The sequence below is a fragment of the Pongo pygmaeus genome, chromosome 15, assembly GCF_028885625.2.
Source record: "Pongo pygmaeus isolate AG05252 chromosome 15, NHGRI_mPonPyg2-v2.0_pri, whole genome shotgun sequence".
In the NCBI taxonomy this organism is placed as follows: Eukaryota; Metazoa; Chordata; class Mammalia; order Primates; family Hominidae; genus Pongo; species Pongo pygmaeus.
Window position 1 is genome coordinate 1,263,110 of NC_072388.2, and position 9,391 is coordinate 1,272,500.

Sequence of the window (9,391 nt, forward strand, 5' to 3'; positions counted from 1 at the left end):
GCTGACTCCCTCTACCTTGGGTTCCATCGGCCCCACCCTGGAACACGGGCCTCGGCAGATTCTGGCCCTTCCTGGCCCTTAAGTCGCTGTCAGAAACCCCATCTCGTGCTCGGATGCCCTCGAATGACTGTGGCTCGCACCTCTCTGGAAACATTGGCGATCTCTCCTCTACGCGCGGCCACCTGAAACCACAGGCGCTCGGGACACTCGTGCTTTCAGGAGAGAATGCTGAGAGTCTCTTGCTGACTCTCTCTTGACTTGAGTTCTTCATGGGTGTGTGGTGAGGACGTAGTGAGACCAGACGTATTAACTCAGGCCGGGTGCTGGTGGCTCACGCCTGTAACCCCGACGCTTTGGGAGGCCGAGGCCATAGGATCCCTTGAGGAATCGCCTAACCCTGGGGAGGTTGAGGCTGCAGTGAGCGAGCCATAATGGTGTCACTGTGCTCCAGTCTGGGCGAAAGACAGAGTGAGGCCCTGTCACAGGCAGGCAGGCAGGGAGGCAGGCAGGCAGGCAGGCAGGCTGGCAGGCAACAGTTGTACTATGTTCTTCTCAGGGCAGGAAGCAGAAATAACAGAATACAGCACTTCATTTTTTTTTTCCTTGGGACGGAGTTTCACTCTTGGTGCCCACGCTGGAGTGCAGTGGCACCATCTCGGCTCACCGCAACCTCCACCTGCCGTGTTCAAGCGATTCTCCTGCCTCAGCCTCCTGAGAGTAGCTGGGATTACAGGCATGGGCCACCACACCCGGCTGATTTTGTATTGTTAGTAGAGACGGCATTTCTCCATGTGGGTCAGGCTGGTCTCGAACTGGCGACCCCAGGTGATCTCCCCACCTCGGCCTCCCAAAGTGCTGGGATGGCAGGCGTGAGCCATCGCGCCCGGCCGGCTACACTTTTTTATTTTTATTTTTTTTTAGTTTTCAATTTTAATGTATTTATTTATTTGCTATTCTTTATTCATTCATTCATTCATTCATTCATTTATTTATTTATTTATTTATTTATTTATTTATTTTCGAGACAGACTCTCGCTCTGTTGCCCAGGCTGGAGGGCAGCGGCGCGATCTCGGCTCACGGCAAGCTCTGCCTCCCGGTTTCACGCCATTCTCCTGCCTCAGCCTCCCGAGTAGCTGGGACTACAGGCGCCCGCCACCGTACCTGGCTACTTTATTGTATTTTGAGTAGAGATGGGTATTCACTGTGGTAGCCAGGATGGTCTCGATCTCCTGACCCCGTGATCCGTCCGCCTCGGCCTCCCACAGTGCTGGGATGACAGGCGTGAGCCACCGCCCCCGGCCTATTTATCTATTTATTAACTTTGAGTCCAGGTTATGGAACCAGTTAGTTTTTGTATTTTTGTTTGAGACGAGGTCTCACCATGTTGCCAAGGCTTGGATCGAAGGATCCACCTGCGCTCGGCCTCCCAAGAGTGCGGGGATGACAGGCACGAGCCTACCGCGCCCAGACTCCCGCCTCCCCCCCCCCCCCCCCGCTTGTCTTCCCGATAGTTTCAGGGCAGAGTGTTTGGCTTTGGCTGGCCTGCTTAAATTCATTCTAAATAGAAATTTGGGACGTCATCTTCTGGCCTCATGGACTGTGAGCTGAGGAGTCCCCTGGTCTGTGTATCACAGGACGGGACACGAAAGGAGGAGAAAAATCGTAGCGTTCGAAATAGGTAATTTTGTGATACAGAAATACACGGATTCACCCAAAACACAGAAACCAGTCTTTTAGAAATTGCCTTAGTCCTGGTGTCTGTGCCGGTGATTCTTTTCGGTTTGGACCTTGACTGAGAGAATTCCCAGTCGGTCTCTCGTCTCTGGACGGAAGTTCCAGATGATCCGATGGGTGGGGACTTAGGCTGTGTCCCCCCAGGGGCCCTGGTCGATTAGTTGTGGGGAATCGCCTCCATCCTTCCCCGCACATCCTTCCCCGCCCCCCCCCAAGGGGATCCCAATTCATTCCGGGCTGACACTCTCATTGGCAGACGTCGGGCATCACCTAGCGGCCACTGTTGCTCTGAAAACGGAGGCCTCGCAGAGGAAGGAAGCACCAGGCCGCCTGCGCGCAGCCTGGGGCAACTGTGTCTTCTCCACCGCCCCCGCCCCCACCTCCAAGTTCCTCCCTCCCTCGTTGCCTAGGAAATCGCCACTTTGACGACTGGGTCTGATTGACCTTTGATCAGGCAAAAACAAGCAAACACATAAATAAACAGAATAACACAGAAATAACTAACGAAATAAAATAAGTCAATACAATGCATTCCAATACAATACAATGCAACGCAACACAACACAACACAACGCAACACAATACAATACAACGCAATACAATACAATACAATACAACAGGCCGGGCGCGGTGGCTCATGCCTGTCATCCCATCACTTTGGGAGGCCGAGGTGGACGCATCACCTGAAGTCGGGAGTCGGAGACAAGCCTGACCAACATGGGGAAATCCCGTCTCAATTGAAAATACAAAATTAGCCGGGTGTGGTAGCGCATGCCTATAATCCCAGCTGCTAGGAAGGCTGAGGCAGGAGAATCGCTTGAACCTGGGAAGCGGAGGTTGCGGTGAGCCGAGATCGCGCCATCGCACCCCAGTCTGAGCAACAAGAGCGAAACTCCGTCTCAGAAAAACAAAATCAAATAAATAAACACATAAATGAAAATAAACAAAGAAAATAAAATAAAGCAAACAAATAGGCCCCGCGCGGTGGCTCAAGCCTGTCATCGCCAGCACTTTGGGCGGCCAAGGCCGGTGGATCACGAGGCGGTCAGACCAGCAGGGCCAGTATGGCGAAACCCCATCTCTCCTCACAATACACAAAATTAGCCGGGCGCGGTGCTGTACTGTCTGTAATCCCAGCTACTCGGGAGGCCGAGCTGAGGCAGGGGAATCGCTTGAACCTGGGAGGCGGAGGTTGCAGTGAGCCGAGATCGCGCCACCGCACCCCAGCCTGGGCGACAGAGCGAGACTCCGTCTCAAAAAAAAGGAAAATAAAACTGACATGAAAGAAAATACTTAAAAAGTGAGTTTCCGGGAAAAAAGAAAAAAAAAAAAAAAGAGAACCCCCCCCCCACAGTGACGTACACAGACCCCTCTCGCCTTTCGAGGCACCAGACACGTTAGGAACGATGCGTACTTTCTTTTTTTAACGGAATTTTATTTTATGAGCGGGATTTGTTTTTCGAGACGGAGGTTCGGAGTCCCGCCCTCCCTCCGTCCCGGTCCCTGGTTGCCCAGACGACCTCAGGAGACAGACCCTGGCTGGGCCAGACGGTCCTTCTCCTTGGTCGGTGGTTTCCTTGTGTTTCTTCGTGTCTTTAACCCGCGTGGACTCTTCTGCTCGGGTTTTACAGATGGCGGCTCCCCTTTAGGCCTTGTCGTTGGTGGGGACTTTCCTGATTCTCCCCAGATGTAGTGAAAGCGGGTAGATTTGCCTCGCTTTGCCTCGCCTTGCCTTGCCTTGCCTTTTCTTTCTTTCTTTTTCTTCCTTCTCTCTTTCTTTCTTTCTTTCTTTCTTTTTTTTTTTTTTTTTTAGACAGAGTTTCACGCTTGTTGCCCGGGCCAGAGGGCCATGGCGCGATCTCGGCTCACCGCAACCTCCGCCTCCTAGGTTCAAGCGATTCTCCTGCCTCAGCCTCCCTAGTAGGTGGGATTAGAGGCGTGTGCCACCGTGCCCGGCTGATTTTGTATTTTTTGTAGAGACGGGGTTTCCCCACGTTGGTCAGGCTGGTCTCCATCTCCTAACCTCAGGTGATCCGCCTGCCTTGGCCTCCCAAAGTGCTGGGATGACAGGCGTGAGCCACCGTGCCCGGCCTCTCTCTCTCTCTCTCTCTCTCTCTGTCTGTCTCTCTTTCTTTCTTTCTTTGTTTCTTTCTTCCTTCTTTCCTTTCTTTCTTCCTTCCTTCCTTTCTTCCTTCTTTCTTTCTTTCTCTTTCTTCTTTTGCTCTTTTTTTCTTTTCCTTTCTCTCTCTTTCTTTCTCGCTCTCTCTTTCTTTCTCGCTCTTTCTTTCTCTCTCTCTCTTTCTGTTTCTCTCTCTCTCTCTCTCTCTCTCTCTCTCTCTCTCTCTCTTTCTCTTCCGTCTCTTTGAGACAGAGTTTCACTCTTAAGTGTCCCAGGCTGGAGTGCGATGGCGCGATCTTGGCTCACCGCACCCTCCACCTCCCGGGTTCAAGCGATTCTCCTGCCTCGGCCTCCTGAGTAGCTGGGATGACAGGGATGCACCTCCACGCCCGGCCGATTTTCGTATCTTTAGTAGAGACGGGGTTTCACCACGTTGTCCGGGCTGGTCTCTGACTCCCGACCTCAGGTGATGCGCCCGCCTCGGCCTCTCGAAGTGCTGGGATGACAGGCGTGAGCCACCGCGCCCTGCCTGTGGACTCGGTTCGTCGTATGTTTTATTTGTTTCGTTTCTATGTACTCACTTTTATTTAGAAATATAAGTGTTTTCATACGTTTGTATATAACTATAGATGTTTACGTGGACGTACGGAGAAGTACGTTTATACGCGACAGATGTATGTATTGTATAGAAGTACGCTTATGCAAAGCACGTGTGTAGAGATACGCTTCTATAAATTTATGAAATATAAATATACGTTGCTACGTGAAGAAACGATGGTAGATGAATACGTCTATGCTTATGTGTGAAGAGTGTTGTGTTTGTATTTATAGATAAACGGGCATATTTATCCCTGTTTTCTTTCTTTCTCTCCTTGATGTGATTCTTCCTTCCTTTCTCTCCTTGATGTGTTTCTTCCTTCCTTTCTTCCTCTCTTTCCTCCTTTACGTGTTTCTTCCTCTCTTCCTTTCCTTCTCTCTCTCTTTCTGTTCTTTTTTCTTTCGTGTCTTATTTCTCTTTCGTTCCCTGTCTTTCCTTCATTTTTCTTTCCTCTCTGTTTCTTTTCCCCTCTTTCCTTCGTTTCTTTCCTCCTTCTTTCTCTCCTTTTCGTGTTTCTTTCCTCTCCACCTGTCTTTGAAAAAATGGAACGTTTAAGAAGTTTTCTTTCCGTATCTCTGTTTTTTAGATGGTCTCTCTTTTCTCCACTTTCTTCCTCCCTCCCTCCCTCCCTCCCTCTCTCCCTCCCTCCCTCCCTCCCTGCTCCCTTCCCTCCCTCCTTCCCTTTCACCATCTGTCTCTTTTCTCCATTCTCTCCCTCCCTCCGTCTTTCTCTCCCTCTGTCTGTCTCTGTGTGGATTCTGGAAGAGCCTAGGCGTTCTGCCTCTCCCTGTGTCCGCAGCGACCCGCGACCGAGTCCTTCCTTGTGGGTTCTTTCTCCCTCCCTCCCTCCCTCCCTCCCTCCCTCCCTCCCTCCCTCCGAGATGCATCTCCAAACACCCAGACGCCGTGGGTTGTCTTCTGACTCTGTCGCGGTCGATGCGGGGACACGTTTTGGGGAGGCGTTTCTGTGGGGTTGGGGGAGAGGGGCTGCGTTTTCGGCCTCGGGAAGGGCTTCTCGACTCACGGTTTCGCTTTGGCGGTCCACGGGCCGCCCTGCCAGCCGTCCGGATCGGTCTCGCTGACGTTCGCGACGGTCGTCGGGCTCCATCTGGCGGCCGCTGTTAGATCGTGCTCTTGGCTTCCGGAGCTGCGGTGGCAGCTGCCGAGGGAGGGGACCGTCCCCGCTGTGAGCCAGGCAGAGCTCCGGAAAGCCCGCGGTCGTCAGCCCGGCTGGCCCGGTGGCGCCAGGGCTGTGGCGCGTCGCTTGTGAGTCAGAGCTCTGGCGTGCAGGTTTATGTGGGGGAGAGGCTGTCGCTGCGCTTCTGGGCCCGAGCCGGGCCGTGGGGCCGCCCGGGCCGGTCGACCAGCGCGCCGCAGCTCCCGAGGCCCGAGCCGCGACCCGCGGGGACCCACCGCGCGTGGCGCGGGAGGCCGGGGACGCCCTTCCCGGCTCGGTCGCGGGCCCGCGCGCGTCCTGGCCGTCTGAGGCGGCGGCCGAATGTGTTTCCGGGTCCCCGTGGGGAGCCGGGGACCGTCCTGCCCCCGTCCCCCGGGTGCCGGGGAGCGGTCCCCGGGCCGGGCCGCGGTCCCTCCGCCGTGATCCTTTTTGGCGAGTCCCCGTGCGGAGTCGGAGAGCGCTCCCCGAGCCCTCGTGCGGCCCGGGAGGTCACACCTGGCCGGCCTTCGGTCCCTCGTGTGTCCCGATCGCAAGGGGGGCCGGCCGAAACTGCTTCCGGGCCTCGCTCTGGAGACACGGGCCGGCCCGTGCGTGTGGCACGGGCGGCCGGGAGGGCCTCCCTGGCCCGGCGCCGCTCCCGCGTGTGTCCTGGGGTCGACCAGGGGGCCCCGGGTGCTCCGTGTCTGGCTGCGATGGTGGCGATTTTGGGGACAGATGTCCGTGTCGTGGGTGTCCTGGGCCGGCGGCGTGGTCGGCGATCGGGCCTCCTGCCCCCGGGGGAGATATATCTTTCGCTCCGAGTCGGCATTTTGGGCCACCGGGTTATTGCTGACACGCTGTCCTCTGGCGACCTGTGTCGCTGGAGAGGTTGGGCCTCCGGATGCGTGCGGGACTCTGGCCCACCGCTGACCCGGCTAGCCGGCCCTGCTCCCGCTCGAGCCGCCTGCTGCTGGGGCCCGCGGGCCTGCTGCTCTCTCGCGCGTCCGAGCGTCCCGACTCCCGGTGCCGGCCCGGGTCCGGGTCTCTGACCCACCCGGGGGCGGCGGGGAAGGCGGCGAGGGCTACCCTGCCCCCGTGCGCTCTCCGCCGCGGGCACCCGGGGCGGCCGTGACAACCCCACCCCCGTCGGCCCCGTGCCGTGCCGTGCGTGTCAGGCGTCCTCGTCTCCGCTGGGTTGTCCGCCGCCCCTTCCCCGGAGCGGGGGACGGCCGGGGCCGATCGGCTCGCTCGCCGGCCGGCTGGCCGACCCCCCCGCTCCCGGGGGCTCTTCCGTGATCGATGTGGTGACGTCACGCTCTCCCGGGCCGGATCCGAGCCGCGACGGGCGAGGGGCGGACATTCGTGGCGAATGGGACCGTTCTTCTCGCCCCGCCCGCGGGGGCCCCTTGCCTCTCCTCCGTCCGCCTGCCGGTGGTGCGTTGGGAAGGCGTGGGGTGCGGAACCCGGCCTGACCTGGCTGTCCCGTCCCCGCTCTCCGCTTCGCGGGGTGGGTCGGCGGGGTCCTCTGACGCGGCGGGCACCCCTCGCTCTCGCCTCCCGCGGTCATCGACTTGCGGGCGGGCCCCCTCCGCGGCGGTGGGGGTGCCGTCCCGCCGGCCCGTCGTGCTGCCCTCTCGGGGGTTTCGCGCGAGCGTTGGCTCCGCCCGGGCCTTTGCGGTGCTCCTGGAGCGCTCCGGGTTGTCCCTCAGGTGCCCGAGGCCGAGCGGTGGTGTGTCCCTCCCACCCCCGGCGTCCCCTCCTCCGGTGTCCGCGCGTGTGTCCCGAGGGGAGCCCGTCGGCGTGGGGTTCGAGGCGGTCGAGTGAGATGAGATGCGCGCCCCTCCCGCGCGGGGAAGGGCGCCGCCGGGTCCGGCGAGCGCACGTCCCGTGCTCCCCTCTGGCGGGTGCGCGAGGGCCGTGTGAGCGATCGCGGCGGGCGCGGGCCGGTGACGCGTGCGCCGGCCGGCCGCCGAGGGGCTGCCGTTCTGCCTCCGACCGGTCGCGTGCGTGGCTTTGCCTCGGAAGCGACGCAGGAGGCGGGTGGACGGGGGGGGCCTTGTGAGCCTGCCGGGCCCCCCGCCCTGACCGCAAACGCTCGAGGTCGCCGCAGGCGCGCTTCTCCTCGTACCGCAGGCCCCCTCCCTTCCCCGGGCGTCCCCGAGCGCCTCTGCGGGCCCGACGAGGGGCGACTGGCGGGTGGGGAGTGTGACCCACCCTCGGTGAGAAAGCCTTCTCTAGCGATCTGAGAGAGGTGTGCTTTGGGGTGCCGGATCTCCCAGCCTGCCGCCTCTGTCTCCTTCTGCCTTATGGTAGCGCTGCCGTAGCGACTCGCGCGCAGAGGACCCTCCTCCGCTTCCCCCTCGACGGGTTGAGGGTGGGGAGAGCGAGGGTTCCGCCGGCCACCGCGGTGGTGGCCGAGCGCGGCTCGTCGCCTGCTGTGTGGCCCGCGCCTCCCCCTTCCGAGTCGGGGGAGGATCCCGCCGGGCCGGGCCCGGCGTCCCAGCGGGTTGGGACGCGGCCGCCGCGAGCGGTGGGTGTGCGCGGCCTTCCGTCCGGCGCGTGACCCCCACCTCGGCCGCGAGTCGGCTCTCCGCCCGCTCCCGTGCCGAGTCGCGAGCGGTGCCGACGACCGCGTGCGCGTGGGCGCGGGGTTGGGCCGCCTGGCCCCGGGAAAGCGTCCCACGCTGGGGACGCGCCGGTCTCCCGGAGCGGGACCGGGTCGGAGGCTGGACGAGAATGACGAGCGATGCGGCCCTGGCGTCGGGTTGGTGGCTGTGGTCGCTTCGGGGCCCCCGGTGGCGGGACCCGGGGCTCGTGAGGCGGGTCTCGGTGGGTGCCGAGGGCCGTCCGGCGTCCCAGGCGGGGCGCCGCGGGACCGCCCTCGTGTCGGTGGCGGTGGGATCCCGCGGCCGTGTTTTCCTGGTGGCCCGGCCGTGCCCGAGGTTTCTCCCGCCGAGCCGCCGCTCTGCGGGCTCCCGGGTGCCCTCGCCCTCGCGTTCCCCGGCCCTTGGCTCCCTGTGCCCCCCTTCCCCGCCCGCCGCCCGCCGATCCTCTCCCCTCCCCGAGCGGCTCGCCGGCTCGACGTCGGTGGTGGCCTCGTCTGGGACCGAACCCGGCACCGCCTCGGGGGGCGCCGCCGCCGGCCGCTGGTCGGCCCGGTGTCCCCGTCCCCCGGCGTGCGCCTTCGGGACCGGGTCGGCGGCCCCCCCGGCGTTGGGCCCCGGTGGGCTCCCGGAGAGGGGTTTTCTTAGGGGTCGGCCTGTGGCGCGTGCGGGAGAGAGAGGGTTCCGGGGGGCTGGCCGCGACTGCGGCGGCGGTGTGGGGGAGCCGCGCGGATCGCCGAAGGTCGGGTCGGCCGCTCCGGGTGCCGCGCGGGGGCCGCCTTCGCGCTCGGAGGCTGCGGGCGGTGAGACCCCCCGCGTGTGTCCCGGCCGCGGTCGGCTGCGCCCGAGGGGTCCCGCGGCGTCCCCTTCCCCGCCGGCCGCCTTTCTCGAGCCTTCCCCTTCGCCTCGGCCTCGCCCGGGGTCTCGTCGTCTTCTCCCGGCCCTGTCTTCCGAATGGGTTCGGCGCGCCCCCGGGTGCGCCTCGCTTCCCGGGCCTGCCGCGGCCCTTCCCCGAGGCGTCCGTCCCGGGCGTCGGCGTCGGGGAGAGCCCGTCCTCCCCGCGTGGCGTTGCCCCGTTCGGCGCGCGCGTGCGCCCGAGCGCGGCCCGGTGGTCCCTCCCGGACAGGCGTCGGTGCGACGTGTGGCGCGGGTCGACCTCCGCCTCGCCGGTCGCTCGCCC